Source organism: Macaca mulatta, chromosome 15 (assembly GCF_049350105.2).
Source record: "Macaca mulatta isolate MMU2019108-1 chromosome 15, T2T-MMU8v2.0, whole genome shotgun sequence".
In the NCBI taxonomy this organism is placed as follows: Eukaryota; Metazoa; Chordata; class Mammalia; order Primates; family Cercopithecidae; genus Macaca; species Macaca mulatta.
Window position 1 is genome coordinate 55,721,133 of NC_133420.1, and position 21,683 is coordinate 55,742,815.

The 21,683-nt window shown below is 38.3% G+C and overlaps 1 long non-coding RNA gene across 1 annotated transcript in view; it reads right to left on the reverse strand.

Annotated features, from left to right (window-relative positions):
* Positions 1–361: 361 nt before the first annotated feature.
* The window catches only part of LOC144334805 (uncharacterized), a 100,296-nt gene continuing 78,974 nt past the window's right edge, over positions 362–21,683 (reverse strand). Inside the window, exon 4 of the long non-coding RNA XR_013405044.1 lies at positions 362–445. This is a non-coding gene — a long non-coding RNA (uncharacterized LOC144334805). The remainder of the gene's footprint in view (positions 446–21,683) is intronic.

Consider the following 21,683-nt stretch of genomic DNA (forward strand, 5'->3'; position numbering starts at 1 on the left):
AAAAAACTGCACATGAAGGTTTATAGCAGTTTAATTGCTAAATATTGAAAGCAACCAAGATGCCTTTCAATAGATGAATGGATCAATAAACTGTGAAACATCTATGCAATTGACCATAATTGAGCAATAAAAAATGAATCAAGCCATGAAAATACAATGAGGTACTTTAAGTGTATACTGCTATGTGGAAAAAGCCAACCTGAAAAGGCTGCATACTTGGGAATGTAGCAGTGATGGTCACTCTCATGGCCATCTTGGTTTTGGCTGGCTTCTTTACTACAAACTCATTTATCAGCAAGGTCTTTATGACCCGTATCTTGTGCTGACCTCCTATCTCATCCTGTGATTTAGAATGCCTTACCCATCTGGGAATGCAGTACAGTAGGTCTCAGCCTCATTTCACCCAGCTCCTATTAAAGGTGGAGTTGTTCTCGTTTAAAAGCCACTGACAAAACAATACTGACAATTACAAGGTCAGTGATTGCTAGAGCTTGAGGGGAGAAGAAGAGATAAGTAGGTGAAACACAGAGGATATTTAGGATAATGAAAGGATTCAATTCTGTATAATACTGTCATGGTAGATACATGTATATTAGCCATGTTTTCTAGTTTTTGAGTCTGATATTTTGACATCTGGGGTCTTGCTGACTAGGACAGTTCGGTTAACAGATTCCCAGAGAGAGTAAGGAATTCTCCTGCGAGCCTGTGTTTCATATGCAAACTAACAAATTCAGAGCCCATATTCCCCACCCACTAGCTTTATTGATCTATTACATTTGTGACACTAGTTCCCTTCCCTGAAATCAGATCCCTTCCCTAGACATCAGACACCTAGAGGCATCCCTTATACCTGAGATACTGGTGAAGTTGTTTAAACTATCCAATCTTAAACCTCATTATCCCATTTACACTGCCTCCCTCATTTCTTCCCACAAAAATCATAAGACTTTCAAGCAGTTTGCCTAGCTTTCCCTCTCTGCCTGCAACTGACTTTGATGTTCTCCCCTGTGACCATACCTTGCTTACCTTCCTCTTGGGAACTGTAATAAACTGTCTTTTTAATAGCAATCATCTACTGATCTGCTGCCCTCACCACATCTGGGTAAAACGAAAATCCCAGGAACATTGTAATGCAACATGACGTAATGCATTTGGCAAAACCCATAGAACTGTACAACTCAGAGTGAGCTCTAATGTAAACAATGGACTTTGGTTAATAATGATGTATCACTTTTGGATCATTGATTTCCACAAATGAGTCATACCAATGCAAGACATTAACAATACGAGAAACTATAAACCAGGGAAAGGGAATTCTGTACTTTTAAAAAATTTTTCTTGGCCAGGCGCGGTGGCTCAAGCCTGTAATCCCAGCACTTTGGGAGGCCGAGACGGGCGGATCACGAGGTCAGGAGATCGAGACCATCCTGGCTAACACAGTGAAACCCCGTCTCTACTAAAAAATACAAAAAACTAGCCGGGCGAGGTGGCGGGCGCCTGTAGTCCCAGCTACTCGGGAAGGCTGAGGCAGGAGAATGGCGTGAACCCGGGAGACGGAGCTTGCAGTGAGCCGAGATCCGGCCACTGCACTCCAGCCTGGGCGACAGAGCGAGACTCCGTCTCCAGAAAAAAAAAAAAAAAAAATTTTCTTTAAATCTAACTTTAAGAAATAAAATCTATTAATTTTTAGATTTAGATCTATTCTTAGAAATAGACAATCTAAGAAATGGGAGAAAATATTTGCAATTAATATCTTCAATAAAGAACTTATATGCAGGAAGTAAAAGACCACTTACAACTCAAAGTTTAAGACAGATAGTCCAATTGTAAAAGGGCAAAGCATTTAAATAGAAGTATTGTTTAAAGTAGACAAACAGATGTCCAATAAACACATGGAAAATACAAATCATTAGTCACTAGGGAAATGCAAACTAAAATCATATTGAGGTATCATTTCATATCCAATTGGATAGCTAAAATCAATGACTATAGAGAAAATAACATGTTTTGGAAAGGATATAGAAATATTAGGTCTGGCACAGTGACTCATGCCTGTAATCCTAGCACTTTGGGAGCCTGAGACAGGCAGATTGCCTGAGCTCAGGGTTTCAAGACCAGCCTGGGAAACATGGCGAAACTCTGTCTCTACTAAAATACAAAAAAAGTTAGCCATGTTTGATGGTGTATGCCCATAGTCCCAGATACTTGGGAGGCTGAGACAGGACAATTGCTTGAACTCAAGAGGCGGAGGTTACAGTGAGCTGAGATAGCACCACTGCAGTCCAGCCTAGGCAACAGAGTGAGACTGTCTCCAAAAAAAAAAAGAAGAAGAAATATTAAACTATGTGTCATTACTAGTGGGATAGTAACATCTTACAGCCATTTTGGAAGAGAGTTTTGCAGTTCTTTACAATGTTAAAAAAACAGTAAGCATGCTACTCAGCAATTACAGTCTGAGTCATATATCCAAGAGTACTGAAAATATATATTCAAAGAAGAACTTGCACCCAAATGTTTATAACAGCATTATGCATAATGCTGAAAAGTGAAAATGTTCCAAATGTCCACTGTTAAATAAATATAATGTGATATATCCAAACAGTGAAATATTATTCAACCATAAAAAAGAATTGTGGATACTTACTAAAACATAAATGAACCTGGAAAATAAGTACACTGTATTGTACACTTTAAAAGGATAAATTTGTGGTCTGTGAATTATAGCTCAAAGCTGTTATATAAAAGAGCATGAAATAAAAATTCTAGAATTAAAAATGTCAATGACTAAAATTTAAAAAGAGATGATGTTTAATAGTCATTGATTGAAAGTTTTTCCTACTGAAATGGCCTCGTTGTCTGGGGTGATATCTGAGGTTCAATGTCCCACAACCATGGAGAAAAAGGACGTGGACACAGAAGGGTAAGGTCAAGAGTTGAAGTTCAATAGGCAAAAGAAAGAAAAGAACTCCCTCCTGCAGAGATAGGGGTTCTGAACGGGTTGTCAGTTTTGGGGTGAAAGGCAGGGGGTTTTAGGGATGAGCTTGAGGAGGCGGTGTCTGGTTTATACAGGGCACGAAAGATTGGTCAGATCAGGTGTGCTCTTTGCATGATGAGCAGAATACTGGTTAGGACTAGGCATGCCATTTGCATAGGGTGTGAATTTCTGGCCTCCCCCACCCTACACTTTTATTATGCAGATGGGTTCTCTGCTTGACTGGTACCCTGTTGCCCATTCCTTTACTGTGCACATGGTAACACAAAAGGGAAGATGGAGCCTTCTTGTTGGACATGACTGGCCCCCGGGTAGCTCTTTTCTATTGGCGCAGCTGCCACATTCCCCCATGCAAGCTTCCAGCTTCCCTATGTTTGTGTTTCCATTTTCAGGCTGCTGTTTGTTAGGGTGGAAAAAAAAGTGCTTTGGCTGCTTTTAGTTAGAAGGGAAGTGTTGCCAAGGACTCTTTTACTTTCACCATCTGCCAAAATGATTTATTTCTATCTCCTGTATCGCTATGAGATCAGGAACTAGTGAATACCCAAAAGTCTCCCACCCCCTCCCCTGCCTTTTTTCTTTCAAAGCTCTACTGGTGTTCTTTAAATTAGGCCAAATAAATGAAAATCATAAGGATTAAAAAGGAAAAAGTATACCTGTGACTATTATCATAAAACATGATTATTACACAGTAAGATAAAATAATCTGTAGTCAGACAATTAAAACTAAATAAGTGCAAAAGTCATATGGATAAGTGGTTGAGAATTAGAGGGGATAAAAAGAAGAGAATAGAGAGGAGAATATGAAAAATAAGTTCATTAGTTCTTTTAGATAGTACTTGAGAATAAATTTAACATTTTAAACTAACAAAGAATAATCATATTCAATAAAATAGGAAACATTAAACTATTGCTAAACAGAATCAGGAGGAGAAAAGCAGAGAGAAAGGAGCAAGATGTAATAAGAAAATTTTATTGTTGATCATAATAGGTAACCAAGAGATATGGCAAAAAATGGTAATATATGTGTGTGTATGGGAGGTTAGCATATTGTTAGCATATAGTATATGATATTAGGATAAAATATAAGGAAATAAGTAATATCATATACAAACATTAGAATGCATACATATAATAGCAAACATTAAACTTCATATTTTTATGAAAAAATGAAATGAAAAATATGAAAAATTTCATATTTTTAGGATAAAAATATGAAAATATGTAGCCATGAAAACAAAAATATAAATGGTCTTATATTTAGAAATACAAGCTAACAACAAAGAAAAGATATGACATATGACATAGATAACTTGTTTTTAATTTATATACATTATTTTAGATTTACTTTTATTTACAAATCCATACCTTAAAAGTAAGAAAATAATATGACAGATTTAAAACTAACTTTTAAGTGATATCAAGAAATGTAAATTGACTTAACAGATAGGAAAACAAATTTTCAATGAATTACAAAGTCAAATTCAATTGTATGTTAAATATGAGACATATCTAAAGCAAAAAAACTCAAATAATATGCATAAAATGATGGGCAAGGATATATCAGACAAATGAAAATAAGAATGAAGACAAGATGATGATATTTGTATCACTAAAGCTAGAATTAGACCCGCAAAAAAATTTAAAAGTTTGAGAGGATATTTTATATTGATATGATAGTTATAAACTACACAGCAAATAGTGGTTTTACAAGGTGGAAATTACAAGACTTCCAAACTACAGAAGACACCCTTTAACACAATCATCACTGAAAGGATGTTCTCAAGGAACCTGGATTCCTTGAGAAAGTGGCTGATTCTAGGTCTGAGAATAGAAAAAAATCTAGATGACCCTGCAACATTTTCTCAGAAAAAAAAAAAAAAAAATGAAACTTTCAAAACTTAACAGGATCATGTCAAGGAGACACAGTGGAACTTTATTAATGAAGTCTTGACTGAGAAAAAAATATTTGGAAAAAATGAGGATTAAGTATAAGAATTCTAATGAACTGACACATATAGAAATATGAATGAAAACTACTGAATCTATATGATACTCAGAAAAAAAAAAGACCAGGAAAAACAGTATGTCGCTATTTAAGATGACTATTAAAATATCTTCTTAATAAAAACAATATCTCAGGGAAAAGTATTAAGTATTTATTCTGGCTTTCCAGTAGGAACTTCATTGCAGTATAACTGAATTCCTATATCAAAGAAGCATCAAATATTCTGATACCCTTTTATGTATAATGATATGCATAATACCATTCCTTCAAGGCATGTGGATCAAAGAGCTTATAGTTACAAGTTCTAGTTTAAATTACAAGGTTGGCAAAACTCATTTAATAATCTTTTCCCACAATCAGAGACTTCTCAATTGCAATACCTTTTCTTCGTCCCTGCTAACCTGTGCCTACTATTTTCCTCTCTCTCTTTAGGGAGGAAGGGAATTGCAAAACTTGGATCCACACAGGCATCTAAGAGCTAAATAGTTAGACAATTAAGTGATTTTTGTCTTATTTCTAAAAGATAAAATATCAGCAAAGAAAAATATTCAGTATTAAAATTTTAAAGTATAAACACATTTGGAAAGTTGGGGAAATTCTATTAGGATGTAAATGGCCAGAAAAAGAGGTCTGTACTGGTATTTCTATTCTAAAATGAATTTATTTTCACTAATATGAAAAAAAAAATAAAGACTACATTTTAATGAATTTAAAAGTATTATGTATTCTCTCTTTTACCCATGTCAGTCATTGATAAATTTCCCACATCGCTATTCTCCTCAACTGTTAGATAAATATCCCTACCTTTTAAAGCTGTATATAACAGCTGGAAGTTCTACCCAGGTAAGATCTGACTAAAATGAGCTGAAGAGAAAAGAAGCATATTGGAATTTTGTTTCCCATATGCCTCACTGTTATGAACAACTCGGAGAACTGATTTAATGAGAAGAAAAAAACTTAGGCAAATTAAACATAGTGAGTATCAATCTAGTAAAAATAAGACAGGCAAATCAATAGTGACAGAAGTTAAGGCAGTCAGCTACTTTTAATGGCTAATTTTGGACCAAATCAAAGTGTAGAGAAGATTAATAAACCTTAATGCAAATCACACAATAGAGTAAGAGTTGCAAAACATGTGCAGTTAGCACACATGTTGGGGACATCAGTCTGAGATTCTTAAATATAATATGAAGCTGTTGTCAAGAGAAGATTGGAAACTGGACTTGAATGCCCAGGTATGCAGATAAATCATCATTTAAAAACAAAAAACACCCATCAGGTGGAAAGTAACCCAATCGGGCAAAATCGTGTCTCTCTCTACCCAGGATTGTCTCAAAAATAGAATTATCTCTAAAAATCATAATCACTTGACCCAGAACTGTGTTTTTTTCAGTAGATGTCTCATAATAGGATAGACTGACATTTGCCATGCTGAATTCACAAAGGGAAATAGAAGTTGATCACATTAACTATGAAACCTCTATTTCCATAATAATTACATGTGGAGTTTGAGTGACAACATTTATCCTTACTAAAATTGGTTTAGTTTTGTTACTTCATCCAGTGACACAAGATCCAGCTAGCTTCTTCAGACCTTCTCTCCACCACTGCTTTTTGACCATCATAACATTTCATAGATTTGTGAATATACTATATTGGTTGATTAGCAAGGGTACTCTAAGTTGTAAAAGACAAAACAAATTTGAACTAATTTAAATTAAAAGAAGATAGGATTATATTAAAGGATCAATAGAATTGAAGTTAGGAATCTGGGACTGAATGCAATTGTGTAAATTCTGTGAAAACAATGAGGCTGGAAACATGAAATTACAGTTATTTCTGGACTCACACATTCTCAGTTTCATCTCCTGTTTGAAAAACCTCAGGGGAAAATCTCTGATTAGCTTTGAGTGAAGAAATAACTAAGAGAAAAAGAATTTAGAAGTTTGTTTACAAGAAATACAAGATTGTCAGACTTAGAAGGACTAAATAATTAAATAGAAAACACAAGAGGTATTTAAAGGTTTTGAAAACACTTTATTACCAAAATTAGAAAGCTTTCTGTTAGTCTATTCAAGTTTGAAAAAATTCTTATGGGAGTTGAGAGTGATGATATACTCCTTTAATCCCAGCTACTCAGAAGGTTAAGGCAGAAGGGTCATTTGAACTCAGGAAATTGAGGTTGCAGTAAGCTATGATCATCCCACTGTACCACAGTCTGAGCAACAGAGTAAAACCCTGACTCATAAACCAAATCTGATTATTACATTTACAAAGGAGAAGATATGTCTTCAGATGTCAGCATTTTTAAAAGTCAGTGATAAAATAATTTCCTTGGAGAGTCAATAACTTTATAGTACATCCGGAATTGGTTCCTTCTGGTGGGTTCTTGGTGTCACCAACTTCAAGAATGAAGCTGCAGACCCTCGTGTTGAGTGTTACAGTTCTTAAAGATGGTGTGTCTGGAGTTTCTTCCTTCAGATGTTCAGATGTGTCTGGAGTTTCTTCCTTCTGGTGGGTTCGTGGTCTTGTTGACTTCAGGCGTGAAGCCTCAGACCTTCACATTGAGTGTTACAGCTCTCGCGTCCAGAATTGTTTGTTCCTCCTGGTGGGTTTGTGGTCTCGCTGGCTTCAGGAATGAAGCTGCTGACCTCCACGGTGAGTGTTACAGCTCATAAAGGTAGTGTGGACCCAAAGAGTGAGCAGCAACAAGATTTATTGCAAAGAGTGAAAGAACAAAGCTTCCACAGCGTGGAAGGGGACCTGAGTGGGTTGCCGCTGCTGGCTTGGGTGGCCAGCTTTTATTCCCTTTTTTGGCCCTGCCCATGCCCTGATGATGGGTCCATTTTGCAGAGCACTGATTGATCCATTTTACAGAGCACTGATTGATCCATTTTACAGAGTGTTGATTGGCCTGTTTTACAGAGTGCTGATTGGTGCGTTTACAATCCTTTAGCTAGACGGAAAAGTTCTCCACATCCCCACTGGACCCAGAAGCTCAGTTGGCTTCACCTCTCAATCCCCGCTCTAAACAGAATACCCTAACTATTGTTGGGAATTGGGTGATTACTGCTCTAGCTACTTCCTGCTGGATAGGCGTGAAGAACGGCCCTGCAGTTGTAGTGTCCTCCAGACGGGAACTCTTTAGGCCAGTGAAAGGGCCAGGGGGTTGGTCCAGGGGTCCTCTGTAGAAGTTGTTAGTTGAGCTCATTTGGGGTTCCATTTGTAATATTGTCTGCAGCTTGATGGCCTCAATTCTAGGGGAAACAAATTTGATAAGGAGGTTAAAAGTACAGGGCCTGAAGGCGAGCAATAGCAAGATGACTGTCATGGGACGTAGAAAGGGGAGTAGCCATGTTGCCCAACTCCAGAGGTTGGTATAAGAGTTTGAAAGGCATTGTCTGATTTCAGAAGCCTTTTTCTGTAAATGTTGGGAAGCATCTCTTACTACCCCTGACTGGTTAGTGTAAAAACAACACTCTTCTCCTAAGAAGGTGCAGAGTTTTCCTATCTCAGCAGTGAGGAGGTCTACACCTCAGCAATTTTGGAGAGTCACTGCTGCCAAAGAGTCTATTTGGGGTTGTAGAGTAAGGATAGATTCTATTATTTCTTGTAAACTATCTGAAAAATCCTTTGAGAGTGTGTGCTAGTAGGATAATACACGTTACACTGTTAACTTTTTTAGCAAACTTTACTTTTGTTGAAAACCTTGTAAGTTTGGGATTTCAATTATTCTTTGTTATAAATAAGACCTTGTTCAGTCCTTATTAACTTAGAATTGGTATAGATGGCTCCTTCCTGTTTCTGTAAGTACTTTAAGATTTGGCTGAGTGCAAACAACTCGCACATGTGAGCAGACCAGTTATTAGGCAATTTTCCTAACTCTACTTCTGTAAGAGTTTCCTTATCACTTACTGAATACCCATTGTGTCTTTTTCCTTAATTACCCTGGAGGAACCATCTATCATCCTGTCCTGAAAGGAGTTCCTCCTATGTCTAGTCGGACCTTCAGATTTAGATCCCCTGTTAGGAAACCTGCTGGGTCAAGATTTTTGATAGGAAGGCTGTGGGTTGTCAGTGTGACTTCCAGAGTCAGTGGCCTCAGTGCTTTAGGGCTATGCCCTTGTTTACACTGATAACAAGGTGGTATTGGAGTGTTATAGGGTTACAGAGAAGACCTGCAATTATTAATTTTAGGTTTTAAATTTACCCTGGCTTTTAAAGGAATAGGGTACACTGTTTTTTCTTTACTACTTCTATCTCTTTCTCTTTGACCCTTTGTCTTTTCCTCTTTCCTTCTCTCTCTGTTTCTTCCTCTCTCTCTCTCTCTGACTTTGTCTCTTTCTCTCTTTCCTTCTTTGACATTGTCTCTCTCTTTTTCTCTGCTGGTCTTTCCCTGCCTCTGCCAGCCACTTATGCTGTTGTTCTTCCCTCTCCTTCCCCTTTTTGATGGCCTTAGCAGTGTAAAACTGCCACCTCCTTGGGTTTTTGCACTGAGTGCAATAATTCCGTGATTTCCTTGTAGTATTTAATGGGGGTTCCCCCAGAGGTGTTAGGAACTCCCATTCTTTCCATATTGCAGCATGGACATGTAGGATTAGATAAGCATACTTGCCATCTGTATACACATTTATTCTTTTTCCCTTTCCCAGTTCTAAGGCTCGGGTAAGTGCCACTAGTTCTGCTAACTGGGCGCTGGTCCCTGAGGGAAGAGGCTTACTTTCAAGTATGGTTACATCACTAACTATGGAATAACCTGCCCTTCGTATCCCATTTTCCACATATGAACTTCCATTGGTTTATAGGTTAAGGTCAGGATTAGCTAAGGGGACTTCTAAGAGATCCTCTGGGGCGGCGTAAGTCTGGACTACAACCTGTTGGCAGCCATGGTCAACCGGCTCCCCATCCTCTGGGAGAAAAGTGGTAGGGCTGAGGGCCACACACATATGCACTTGAAGCACTGGCCCCTCAAAGAGTAGCACCTGGTATCTAAGCAGGCAGTTGTCCGATAGCCATAAACTTCCTTTGGCACCTAGTATACTAGTTACTTCATGAGTATTCCAGACAGTGAGATCCTTTCCTTGTATTATTTTGCTAGCCTCTGACAGTAAGACAGCCACCACCACAACTACCTGTAAACAGTGAGGCCAGCCTTTTGTTACTATATCAATTTCCTTACTTAGGTATGCCACTGGTTGTGGGGTTCTCCCACGAGTCTGAGTAAGGACCCACAAGAGCTATTCCTGCTCTCTCACTGATGTTTATAGAAAAGTTTTGTCCTGTGGGAAGGCTTAAGGCTGGAGCTTGAATTTGCTCCTTCCAGTGCCCAGACTTCAGGGTTGAGTCGCACCTCAAGCAGGGGACAATGAATGGGTAACTTGTTCCCCATATTCATGTAGATAATAGCTCCAGCTTTGGCTAATATGTCCATCCCTAATAAAGGTGTGGGACTTTCAGGCATACAAGAAAGGCATGTGAAAAGAGCAAGGTCTCCCAATTACAGCTGAGGAGGTAGGAGAAATACCTGGTTACTGGCTGTCCCAGGATTCCTCAGATGGTAATGAACTTGAGGACAGCTGTCAAGGACAGGAGATTAACACTGAGAAGGCCGTGCCAGTGTCCAGGAGGAAGTCAATTTCCTGGCCTTCAATGGTTATACATACCCGGAGCTCAGTGAGACTGATGACATGAGCTGGCGCTTGCCCCAGACATCCTCAGTCCTGTTTTCGGATCATCTGATAGGGGGCTTCTGGCCCAGAGAACCTTTGTCCTCTGGGGCAGTATGCCTTCCACTGATTGCCTTGGCATAGTGGATGTGGGCGAGGGGGCAGCTTGTTTCTCACAGGACAATCTTTTTTAAAGTGTCTTTGTAAACCACACTGATAACAAGCCCTACCAGGGTATTGGCCTGCTCCATTTTCTGTCCTCTCTGAGCCACCAAGGTTTGTTTGTTTGAGGGCCATGACTAAGGCTGCAGACTTTCTCTGATCTCGCTATTCCTTTTGGGCCTGTTCCTCTTGGTCCCTATTATAGAGCACCGAAGTTGCCAGGTTTAATAATGCCTCCAGATTTTATTCAGGGCCCAGCGCTCGCTTTTGGAGCTTTCTCCTTATATCCGCGGCTGATTGGGTTATAAACTTATCTCTTAGGATCAATTGAACCTCAAGTGAGTCAGGTGACAGGGGAGTATATTCTCTAAAGGCCTCCCATAGCGGCTCGAGGAAGCCAGAATGACTTTCTTCCTTTCCCTGGGTTATGGTGGACATCATTTAATAATTCATGGACTATTTCCTAATTCTCCTTAGTCCTTCTAGAACACAAGTCAGCAGATGTTTACAACTCCAGTCCCCATGATCTGAGTCAAGGACCCAGTGGAGATCCATACTGGACACGGCTTGCTGCCTGGTAGGGAATTTGTCCCGTTCTTCGGCTGTCATTCTTTCATTTACTTGACTAAGATACCAGGTATCTCCAAACTCTCAGGCTGCAGCTAAAGCTGCATTCTTTTCATTAAAGACCAGGGTTTGATCTAAAAATAGCATGACAGCTCTCCAAGTGACATCGAAGTTTGGCCTAGACCCTGTAGGACATCTATGTACCTATCAGGATCATCTTAAAACTTCCCCAGGTCTGCCTTGATCTGCTTTAAATCAGAGAGGGAGAAGGGGACATGTACCCAGGTTGGGCCAAATTCCCCCCCTACAGCTTGAAGGGGACATAACCGATAGACCGGGGGTTTTTGTGGTCCTTTGGCGATTTCTTTGCTTGTTTCCTTCTGGGCAGGGGAGATTAGAGGAGACTTAACATTAATAGGAACGGGAGTCATAGGGAGCCTAGGATATCGAGGTAAGCTGAGAGGTCCTCCAGTGGGATGTGAATTGCAAGTTTTGCATAATTGTGTTTTCTCATTCACTGAAAAGAAACTTTGGACATAAAGTATTTCACTCCATTTGCCTTCCCTCTTACAGAAAAATGTCAAGCTGTAGGATAGTATTGTAACTTATACTTCCCTCAGGTGGCCATTTTTCCCCATCAGAGAGAGACAATATTGGGACCAGGCTTAGTGCAGAAAAAAATGAGCTGCCTCTTTTTCAGGGTTTGTGGGTCAAATTGGTCCCAATGGCTTAGGATGTATTTCAATGGTGAGCCTGTTGGTGCCTTAGTGTTTCTCATCACTTGGTAATAGGTGATAGTCCCATCTGGGTCGTGAAAATGTATCCAGAATTGGTTCCTTCCAGTGGGTTCTTGGTCTCACTGACTTCAAGAATGAAGCCGTGGACGTTCGCGGTTAGTGTTACAGTTCTTAAAGATAGTGTGTCTGGGGTTTCTTCCTTCAGATGTTCAGGTGTGTCCAGAGTTCCTTCCTTCTGGTGGGTTCGTAGTCTTGCTGACTTCAGGAGTGAAGCCACAGACCTTCACAGTGAGGGTTACAGCTCTTAAAGTTGGCTCATCTGGAGTTATTTGTTCCTCCTGGTGGGTTCGTGGTCTCACTGGCTTCAGGAGTGAAGCTGCTGACCTTCACGGTGAGTGTTACAGCTCATAAAGGTAGTGCAGACCCAAAGAGTGAGCAGCAACAAGATTTATTGCAAAGAGTGAAAGAACAAAGCTTCCACAGCGTGGAAGGGGACCTGAGTGGGTTGCCACTGCTGGCTTGGGTGGCCAGCTTTTATTCCCTTATTTGGCCCCGCTCATGTCCTGCTGATTGGTCCATTTTACAAAGCACTGTTTGATCCATTTTACAGAGCACTGATTGGTCCATTTTACAGAGTGCTGATTGGTCTGTTTTACAGAGTGCTGATTGGTGCATTTACAATCCTTTAGCTGGACAGAAAAGTTCTCTAAGTCCCCACCCGACCCAGAAGCCCAGCTAGTTTCACCTCTCAATAGGAAAGGCTCAGAGATCAACTTAGTTTGGGAGCTAAAAAAGCAAACAAACAAAAACCAAAAACAAAAACCTGTTATTTTTGGTGTATCTCAGAATATAAAGTGCACTCTATCCACTTACTACCAAGGGACATGCTATTCACACTTATTCCTAATGTTGGCAGAAAAATGTGTTAGTTTTGTTCCCACATTCTCTAGTTTTCAAGTTTTTGTCCCTAAAACATAGATTTAATCCCATAAGTTTGTTCTGTAATTTTATGTACAAAAATAATCAATTTTATAGTTTACTTGATCAATTTTTTATTATTTGCATAGGTGTGACAAAAGGTGTTAATTCACAAAGATCTTTTTTTTTTTTTTTTTGCTTAGCAAAATTAGAGCCATATCCTATTAGGGTTCACAAATTTAACCTGTCTAGAGACTCATATGATACCTATGCTTATAACTCTACCCTACATGTCAGAAGTATTTTCTTTTCATAATTATTGACTCATCAACTGAGATCAGGAACAAAAAACAATTCCATTCACCTCATTTGGGTTATAATGTAGTAGATGTAATTTCATCAAACTTATGAACATTCTAGCAGAGTTTTCTTCCTATCTCATCTGCTGTGGTTTGAGTTTGCCACACCAAAGCTCATGTTCAAGTTTAATTCCCAACGTGGTGGTGTTGGGAGGTGAGGCCTAGTGGAAGGTATTTGAATCATGTAGGTCAATCCTGAGTGAGGGGCTTGCTGTGTTCTTACAGTAAGTGAGTTCTTGCTCCGGAGAGAAAAGATTAGTTTTCTCAGGAGCAGATTAATTCCCATAAAAGTACATTGTTATAAAGCAAGATTCTTCCTCCTGTTGGGTCTTCTTTCTTTACGTTTGTTCACTTCTCCTCTGACCCTATCTGTCACGTTACAGTGCAGCACAGAAACATTCACCAGAAGTAAGGGTCATACTTTTGAACTTCCCAGACTGTCAAACCATGAGCTAAATAAATTTCTTTTCATTATAAATTACCCGAGATCAGGTATTCTGTTATAGCAACACAAAATGGACAAAGACACATTGTATCTTATTCTTTTCCATTGTGGACCAGTCATATTGTGGGTTAATTTAGGGCTAACAACTTTGTTTTATCAATGTCTTGTCAGCATTCAAACTTACTGTTACTTCTGACTTCACTAATTTTTTGTTTATCTGGGACATTTCTATTTTTCCTTGAGTGAAGAGACATAAAAGTAATAACTCATAAACTTTAATATTTCTCCACAGTCTATGAAGCTCTGGATGAGACAAAGTTCTTCCTCATTTCCACATATTTTGAAGCTCATTTATAATTATAATACAAATTAATGAGAATTGTTTTGAATATTCTCATTCCTCTTTACACCATACATAATTGCTGCTTTGTGTTTATCAAAGTTACTTATTATTTTTTTTTTTTTTGAGTCAAGAACACTTAAGATCTACAGTCTTAAAAACCTTAATGTCCACCGTATCACGTTGTTACCTATAGGCACTATGTAGTACAACAGGTCTCGAGAACTGATTCATTTTGTATACTCATTGAGCAACAACTCCCTACTTATTTCTCTTCTCTTCCCCTGGCAACGGCCATCCTATTTTGTGTTTCCATTTATTTGACTAGTTTAATAGCTCAAATAAGTGTAATTATGCCGTATTTTTTCTCTTTTTACTGACTTAATTCACAAATGGCACGATTTCCTTTTTTTCTAAGGCAGGATAACATTCTACTCTATAACGTAGCACTTTTTTTGTTTGTTTGTTTTTGATGGAGTCGCACTCTGCTGCCAGGACTGGAGTGCAGTGGCACGATCTCGGCTCGTTGCAACCTCTGCCTTCGAGGGTCAAGCGATTCTCCTGCTTTAGCTTCCTGAGTAGCTGGGGTTACAGGGAACCACCACTATGCCCAGCTAATCTTTTGCATTTTTGAAAGAAATGGGGTTTCACCATGTTGGTTAGGCGGGCCTCGAACTCCTGACCTTGTTATTTGCCCACCTTGGCCTGCCAAAGTGCTGGGATTACAGGTGTGAGCCTCTGCTCCTGGCTGTAGCACATTTTTTATCCATTTATTGGGCCATAAGCATTTGGATTGTTTCCATATTTGGGTTAGTGGAAGTAATGCTACAGTGAAGATGGCAGTCCAGATACCTCTTTGAGATCCTGATTTAAATTGTTTTGGATATATATATATATCGGGAATTCGATACTGATTTTTATAGCTACTGTGCCATTTTACATTCCTACCAACAGTGTAGAAAGGTTTCACTTTTTCTGCAACCTAAATAAGATGAATCATACTTATTAACTTTTTAAAAAATTAAAAACCATCCTAACAAGTGTGAGGTGATATCATTTGATCTGCATTTTCCTTATGACTAATGCTGTTGAATACATTTTTATAAACCTTTGACCATTTGTATTCCTTGTCAGATACACAGTTTGTAAATATGTTCTACCAATCTATAGTTTGCTTTTTCACTCTGTTGATTGTGTCCTTTGATGTAGAGAAGCTTTTAAATTTGACATAGTACCGTTTTACTTTTTCTTTTATTTCTTATGCTTTTAGTGTCGTAACTATGAAATCATCGCTGAGATCAATATCATGATGATTTTCCCCTATGTTTTTTCCTATAGTTTTTATGTTTTCAGGTCTTCAGCTTAAGTCTATAATTATTTAAGTTGATTTTGTGTATGGTATAATATACAGGTCCAATTTATTTTCTTTGAATGTGAATATCCAGTTTTCCAGACATAATTTGCCAGAATAATTTTCTTGTCTTTATTATATATTCTTGGTTTTTTGTTGAAGTTTAGTTGACTGTATGTGTGTGGGTTTATTTCTGGGCTTTTTTTATTTCATTTATAACTATTTCTATATCAATTATATGTCAGTTATGCCTCAATATGGCTAAAAACTGTGACTTTACTAATACATCTTCTCTCATTTCATGGTAGATTTGTCTTTAGTAAACGCACAGAATATGAGCAGATATTTGTGATTAACATACCTCAAAGTTTTCAGAGAGAGAGAGGGCCAGACAGACAGGCAGAGAGGAAGAGAGACAGAGCAGATCATGAATGTGTGAATTAGAAAACTGGTCATAGATCCAAAAGTTGTACAATTATAAACAGACCAATGTGAAATGTTAATGAAGACTGGGAGTGGTGGCTCATACATGTAATCCCAGAACTTTGGGAGGCCAAGGCAGGCCAATGACTTGAGGTCAGGAGTTCAAGACCAGCCTGGCCAACATGGTGAAACCCCGTCTTCACTAAAAATACAAAAATTACCCAACTGTGATGGTGTGCACCTGTAATCCCAGCTACTCGGGAGGCTGAGTCATGAGAATTGCTTGAACCCAAGAAGCAGAGGTTGCAGTGAGCTGAGATCATGCCACTGTACTCTAGCCTGGGTGACAGACTGAGACTCTGTCTCAAAAATAAATAAATTAGTTCAAATTAATTTTAAAATAAAATGTTAATGACCTTTCTAGTGCTAATAATAATTTTTTTTTTCATTTACACACAGCTGTGTTATTAAGATCAGAATTACAGCAATCATGAATCAAAAAAGCACAACATGCACAAAATCACTGGTTGGCTGTGGTAAAGATACACATCCCATTCTCCATTGTAGCCAGTACTCTATATACCTGTATGTATATATACATTTAATTATCTGAGCTTTGCTTGTCAAGAAAATTATACAACACTGAAGATAGATGGAAAGAGGTACAAACATCCTCAAGAAAAAACAAATAAATAATTTAAAAATCCATAAATTATAACTGGATAATTTTTATTTTATGCTACCAACTGACCTCATTCCATAGGCTGTAAAATCAGAGCTCTATATATTTGTCACCAATTGAATGGCCATACACAAATCAGAAACTGGTACAGAACCAGAACTAGACTTTGCTAACACAACTAGACTCAATCTGGAAAAAGAGTTAGAAAACATCAAAATGTTTTGAGTCAAAAACTAATAACTACATGGGACTGTTTTTTATCTGGGCTGTATCAATGTCGGTATACTCACTGTGATATATACTACCGTTTTGAAAGAGGTTATCTTTGGGAGAAACTGAATAAAGGGAACATGGGATCTTTGTGTTATATCTTACAACTATGAATTAACCTACAATTGTAGCAGGACGAGCCACAGACAAAACCCCTCAGACACTGAGTTGTAGATGGAAGGGCTTTATTCAGCTGGGAGCATCGGCAAGCTACCATCTTAAAATCCAAGCTCTCCGAGTGCACAATTTCTGTCCCTTTTAAGGGCTCACGAACTAAAGATTTCACATGAAAGGGTCGTGATTGATTTGAGCAAGTAGGGGGTACATGACAGGGGCTGCATGCACTGGTGGTCAGATTGAAACAGAACAGAGCAGGGAGTTTCACATTGTCCTTACATACAACGTGTGGAATCTTTGGATAACATCAGTATCGAAGTCATGAGTTGATTTTTAAGTACTAGGTTTAGGCCAGGCAGGCCCAGGCCTGGTTTCGGGTCTGGTTTTGGGTCTGGTGCCTGCCGCTGGGCTGCCTGCCTTTGGTTTCACTTCCTTGTTCCTTCTTAAAACAGGTACTGAGTATAAAACAATATAAAACAATATGAGAAGGTCTCTCTCTTCCCTCACAATCATCTCAAAATAAAACTAACTTAAAAGGTAAACAAACAACAATCAGCCACAAAGGCAGAGATAGTAAAGCTGTACTACCACTGTGTGTGTCTGAAAAAGGATCCGTCCTGTAAACAGCTTCCAAGGTGTTCTTCTTGGTTATCACAATTTATTCTGCTCTTGTTAGCCATTCCTTCTCACCATGTCATGGTGGAAACTACGGCTGTGAAAGGAATAGTCAGTAGGGAAAAAAAACAAAAAGAAAAAGAAAAAAGCACAATAAAAATGTTGAGTTCTGTCTTCCACTTAGCATGTAGAAAGCTGGAAAGAACACTGATTCTACTCTTAAAAGCAAAAATAATGCCAGATAATCTGCAAGTTTGTATTTCTCTAAGGTCATAGATTACCAACCTAAAATCTAAGTGAAGACTGGCACTTCCAATGAGACAAGGGAGATGAGCACTTGCTTACTTGTGTCTAACTCAGGCAGGTATCAGTAAAAGAAATTCCATTAAAAATGTTAACATATTGCTAAAGACTGAATGAAAACTAGTGAGAGAAATAGAAGCTGATGGTCGCATAAACAAGTAAAATTTACATCTATTCACAGGCTCTTTTTTATGTACCAAAACAAGTGCTGACACATAAGATTGACAAGATTCCTAAGAAGGCCTCCCTTGTCATGTAAAACCTGGAAGAGAGAAACAAAGGCTACTACAGGATAGGTATGAAACTCTATCTGGGTTCTTTCTTCTTATCTCATTTATTTCCAAAAACATTGAGCTGCTTAAAGAAGGCCACCAAAAATTACTCTTGTGAAAACCTATTGCAGCTTAGGGAAGAGAATAGCCTAAATAAATAAATAAATAAATAAATAAATAAATAAATAAATAACAGACCTTAGTCAGGGACTAGGGTACATCTGTTCTGTAATTGCTCCTGCCCACCAGCCCCTCCTAGGTCCCCTGTTTGGCTACCTTGCAGGAGCATGTGCACAAAGCAGCCTCTGCTACCCAGCCTGGGTGCTTTGCTTCACTTGATTATGTTCCCAGTGGCCTGGGAGTACTTCAGATCCCCAATGCACCCAGAACTTGACTCGGAGGGTCCAGAGGATGAAGCCACCAGCCAATCGTGGAGCCCCAGAACTGCTAACCTCAGGAGTACCAGGCTGGTATCTGTGGCTGGCACTTGAGCAGGAGAGGACCCCAGACTCTCACAGCACTAAGAGGTGTGAGATGCATGGGTTCCTAAGTTGGAGTGGAAGCTGGGTATGCCTCTCCTCACAAGTCCAGCCAGGAAAAGGTGTGGCCTATCTCCCTGACTTGACCTCTGCCCAGGGAGACCCATCACCCAGATACCTAACAAAAAAAAAAAAAAATGCAGGTGCACTGCCAGTGATTGGAGAGGAATCCCCTGAAACCCAGGAGCAGACTATGTGAGGGAATCATCTTGCTTTCCACAGCATAGCAAAGCGTGGATTTACAAATGAATCCATGGATGAGGATGGATGAGGAAATACAGAGAAGTTGTCAGGTAAGAGCTTACCAACCACCCATTACTCTTAAGTGGCATCTACTGGATCACAGCCCAAACTACAACACCAGAAATATTTTGCTAACATACCTCTCTGTGAAACCAAAGGCAAGAATTCAGTCACTAATAAAGACCCTGTATAGAGCTTTGCCCTTCTGAAAACATGCAGAAATAACCAATTGACTATACTCAACTTAGGCCATATTTCGAGAAAAACCAACCCTTCCAAAATAGAATCAGCACAAGAACTCTGACAATGAAACAAAACAGAGTATCTCCTTACCTTCAAATGGGTCCATTAACTCCTCAGCAATGGTTCTTAACTAGTCTTCAAGGACTAAAATGACAGACATAGAATTCAGAATCTGGGTGACAAAAAAGCTCATTGAGACTAAGAAGAAAGGTTAAACATAATGGAAGGAATCCAAGGAATACAGTAAAACAATTCAAAAATTGAAATGTAATTTAACCATTTTAAAGAAGGAAACCAAATTTTTGGAGCTGAAAAATTCACTACAAAAAATGTCATAATAAAACCAAAAGTATTAAGAACAGAATAGACCAAGGTGAGAAAAGAATTTCAGAGCTCAAAGGGCAGTTCTTTGAATGATTCAGTCAGATAAAATAAAAAGAATATATAAAAATGAGCAAAACTTCCCTGAAATGAAATTATGTAAAGAGACCAAACCTATGATGCATAGGTATTCCTGAGAGAGAAGGAGAAATAATAAACAACTTGGAAAATATTTCCAAAATTCTCCCTAATTTCACTAGAGAGTTTGACATGTAACTTCAAGAAATACTGAGAACCCTGACTAGATACTATAAAAGATGACCAATTCCAAGATACAAAGTCATCAGGTTCACTAAGATCAATGCAAAAGAAAAACGCTTAAAGTTAGCTAGAGAGAAAGATCAGGTCATATAAAGAGGAACCCTCCATCAGGCTAACAGCAGACCTCTCAGCAGAAACCTTACAGTCCAGAAGAGATTAGGTGACTATTTTCAGCATCTTTAAAGAAAAGAAATTCCAAACCAGGTATTTCATATCAGCCAAACTAAGCTTGATAAATGAAAGAGAAATAGAATGCTTCTTAGACAAGCAAATGCTGAAGGAATTCCTTTCAACTAGACCAGTCTTACAAGAGGACTTTAAGGGAGTGCTAAACATCAAATTAAAAGAATGACACCTGCTACCACAAAAACACACTGAAGCACATAGCCCACAGGCAGGATAAAGCAAATTGCACAACCAAGTCTATGTAACAACCAACTAAAAATGCAATAACTTGATCAAAATCACACATCCATACTAACCCTGAATGTAAATGCCCCCACTTAAAATACATAGAGCAGCAAACTAAAAAGACAAGATCCAACCATCTGCTGTCTTCAAGGGACCCATCTCACATGTAACAACATCCACAGGCTCGAAGTAAAGGGTTGGAGAAAGATCTATCATGCAAGCAGAAAATTAAAAAGAACAGGAATTGTTCTTATATCAGATAAAATAGATTTTAAAATTATAAAACATGACAAAAACCCTTTACATAATAAAGGATGTGATCCAAAAAGAGGACTTAACTATCTTAAACATATATACACTCAACATTGGAGCACCCTGATTCATAAAACAAGTTGTTCTTGGCCTCTGAGAAGACTTAGCAGCCAAAAAGTACTAGTGGAGACTTCAACAGCCCACTGTGTTAAACAGATCATTGAGGCAGAAAACTAAGAACCTCTGGACTTAAACTCAACACTAGATCAATTGGACCTAATAGACATTTACACAACACTCCACTGAAAAACCACAAAACATACATTTTCCTTATCTGCACACAGAACATATTCTAAGGTTGACCACATATTTGATCATAAATCAAGTCTCAATAAATACAAAAAAAAAATTTAAATTATAGCAAGTCTACTCTAGAACCATAGTGCAATAAAAATAGTAATCATTATCTAGAACATCTCTCAAAACTGCATAAATAGGTGGAATTTAAGTGCTTTGATCCTGAATAACTCCTGGGTGAACTTCAAAATTAAGAAAATTTTTTTAAAAAATTAATAAGGACAAAGATACAACACATTGTAACCTCTAGGACACAGCCAAACCATGTTAAGAGGAAAGTCTATAGTGCTAAATGCTCATATCAAAAAGTTAGATTTCAAATTAGCAACCTAATATCACACCTAAAGTATCTAGAAAACAAAAAGCAAACCAACCCCAAAGCTAGCAGGAGAAAAGAAATAACTAAAATTAGAGATGAAATGAAAATAATTGAGATGCAAATAACCATACAAAAGATTGATTAAACCAAGAGTTGTTCCTTCAAAAAACAAAACAAAACAGAAAGATTGATAGCTAGATTAACAAAAAAAGAGATCCAGGTAAGTGCAATCTGAAATGATAAAGATGACATTACAACTCATACCAGAAAAATACAACAGATCTTTAGAGAATACTGCAAACAACTCTATGCACATAAATTGTAAAATTTAGAAGAAATGAATAAATTCCTGTAAAAATGCAATCTCCCACGATTGCATCAGGAAGAGATTGAAATCCTTAGTAGACCAATATTGAGTTCTGAAATTGAATTAGTAATAAATAAATAAATAAA